This window comes from Sorex fumeus, unplaced genomic scaffold (assembly GCF_029834395.1).
Source record: "Sorex fumeus unplaced genomic scaffold, SorFum_2.1 ptg000073l, whole genome shotgun sequence".
Lineage (NCBI taxonomy): Eukaryota > Metazoa > Chordata > Mammalia > Eulipotyphla > Soricidae > Sorex > Sorex fumeus.
In genome coordinates, this window is record NW_026606130.1 from 3,410,605 (window position 1) to 3,413,913 (window position 3,309).

The window sequence follows — 3,309 nt, forward strand, 5'->3', positions numbered from 1 at the left end:
AAATATATATATTTCCCTCTATGATTGGTTGCCTACTATTTGAACCCAACAGATGTGGTATAGTACTCTTGGAGTATGGATAGGGTGTGTCTTATGATGTGTCCAGGAATAGGTTCACTCGTGCATGAGGTTCAGCCAACGTGTGTGGAGAGCAGCCTTGAGGATGGCGGCAGTTGGGTTCTGGAGGTTTTCAGCTGAGAGGGCTGGGTCTCTTGGGGAGGGGAGGGCTCTCACCCGTCCCCCCTGGGGGACCCTGAGTGAAACAACCTGGCACGGGGTCCAGTGGCATGGCTATTACGAGCATCATTTTATACTCCCTTCCAGGAGAAAAAGACATGAGATCTTCCACTGTGTTCTTTAGCTCTGTGATGCCTAGTACAATTTTCCTCATACTTTCCTTATACCCATTGGAATTATCTTTCACTTATTCTATCAAGCCAATGAGTATTGATATGATGGTTGCTTTGAATTCTTCATCTGGTAAAGAAATGGCAGATGTGCTTAGGGTTCTTCTCAGGCTTTTCAGTGGGGGAGTTTCTTTGTTTCTTCATTGTGGTTGGTGTTACATGAGGGCTTGGGATGAGAATCTGATTTAATGCACATCTGGGAACAACCTGAGATTCAAGCTGGCAAATTTGATCCAGAGATTGTGGCTATGAGTTTGTGTTACTCTAGACAACAGCTAGGAATTTGTGGTCTCAAGTGTATTGTAATAGCAATATCACCAAGGTCTGGCTTGTCTTGGCTTCATCCCAGAGTTCACAGTTGCTGGTGCCTAATGGTGTCTATGGTTTTGATGTCTATCAGGCCTTAAGTCTGGTGCAGAATTCAGCAGGTTTGGATTGTATATGGTGACTCATGTTCTTTAATACCCAGTAACAACTGCAACACCATGAAACCCCATGTTTCTTTTTTATATATAAATTTCTTTTATTTTTTATTTTTATTTGGGGGATCACACCCAGTGCTTACTCAGGAATGACTCCTGGCTCTGCATTCAGGTGTTTGGGGAAGACCATACGGGATGCCGGAGATCTAACTTGGGTCAGCCACATGCAAGGCAAACACCCTTCCCACTGGACTCTCGCTCAAGTGCAAGCCTGTGTCTCTACAGAGGTATTTTCCTTTGTCAGTGCATGATAACAACTGCCAACATCAAATAGACCTCTAGATCTACCAAAATCAGCTAGATCTCTTGTGACCTGTTGTTATAGTGTAAGGCAAGGCCTGTGGCACCACATGTGACAAGGTATGAACTCCAAATGTTCAGAATCTCTGGTGTACCAAGTAACTAATGCCTAGTAACTCGAAGCTGTCCTTCTGTAATCTTTCATGGAGGTGGCTTGGTAACTTGCACTGGCAGATCAGGTTTAATAATGAGCCGGTTGAGGGGGGGCAGAGCTATAGTACAGCAGGCAGGCATTTGCCCTGCATGTGGCGGACCTGGGTTCGATCCCCAGCATCTCAGCCAGACTGTGTTCAATCCCCGGCATCCCGTATGGTCCCCGCAGCACCGCCAGGAGTAATTCCTAAGTGCAGAGCCAGGAGTAACTCCTGAGCATCACTGGGTCAGACCCAAAGGGCAAAAAAATAGAATGGGCAGTTTGGGCCAGAGATAGTACAATGAATGTGGAATTTGCCATGCACACTATTGAAACAGGTTCTATTCCTGGTACCACATTTGGTCCCTGATTCCTGAACATAGAGCCAGAAGTAATCCTTAAATACCCCTAAGTGTGTCTCTTCCCCCAGAAAAATAAAAAGTTTGGTATCTAAGTCACAGGGGCTAAATGGGAGAAGAGCTATCAAGGCAATAACAGAGTACTTTTGGACTCTAGGGAGCACGTTCTGATTCTAGGCATTGATTCAGGCTACCTGTTAGTAATTAGATGTGGATTGGGAAGAGAATTGTTTGGTTTAGGGCAAGGGAATGTTACTCTTCTTTGGGGAATAAAGGAATTTGCTTTCAGGCTGATTATTTTTTAGATGAATCAAAGAATGTTATCATTAGCAATGTGTTTTTTCTTTTATAATTTATTTTTTACTGAGTCACTGTGAGATACATAGTTATAAAGCTGTTCATGACCGGGTTTCAGTCATACAATGTTTCAACACCCATCCCTCCACCAGTGTCTATTTTTCATCATCAGTGACCCCAGTTTCCCTCCTGACACCCTCACCAGCCTGCGTCTATGGCAGACACTTCCTCCTCCATTTTTTTTCTTCTATTGGGCATTATGGTTTGTGATACAGATACAAAACGGTTACCATGTATTTTTCCTTTACCTATATTCAGCACATAGTTCTTATCCAGAGTGATCATTTCAAACTATATTTGTCATAGTGGTCCCTTCTCTATCCCAACTGCCTTTCCCCCAAAGCACTTAAAAAAGGCTTCCATCCGAGTACCAAATCTCCTGGCACTTGTTTCTACTGTCTTGGGTATTAGTCTCATATTATGTTAATTTTATCCGACAAATGAGTGCAATCATTCAGTCATTTTCTCCTTCTGACACGTTTCAATCATTCAATCATTCAATCATTCTCTCCTTCTGACACGTTTCACTCAGCATGATATTCCCAATTTCCATCCATTTATAAGTGAATTTCATGAGTTTATTTTCACTGTTTCTTAGTATTCCATTGTGTGATGTACTCTAGTTTCTTTAACCAGTTGTCTGTTCTCAGTCACCTGAGTTGTTTCAAGATTCTGGCTATTGCTGGGGTAAACATAAAAGTGCAGATGAATTTCTGTATTGTGCTTTTGGGCCCCTGGGTTATATTCCCAGAAGTGGTATTGCTGGGTCGATTGAAAGTTTGATTCCTAGCTTTTTGAGGCATAACCATCTTGTTTTCCAGAAACGCTGGACCAGTCGGCATTCCCAACAACAATGGAGAGTCCCTTTCTCACCACATCCGCACCAACACTGGTTGCTCTGGTTCTATTTGATGTGTGCCAGTCTCTGTGGTGTGAAATGATATCTCATGGTTGTTTTGATTTGCATTTCCCTGATGAATTGCGAGGAAGAGCATTTTTTTTGTTTTTGTTTTATTAGTGAAACACCATGAGGTACAATTGTAGACTTACAAGTTGCTGTGCTTCGGTTTCAGTTATACAATGATAGAGTACCCATCCCACCACCAGTGCCCATTCTCCACCCCCACCACTCCCAGTATCCTTCCCCCTCCCATCTCCCATCCCAACCTGCCTCTGTGGCAGGGCACTCCCTTTTGTTCTCTCTCTTCCTTTGAGTGCTATGGTCTGCAGAAGAGACATTGGGTGGCAATCATGTTTGATCTATAATCTAC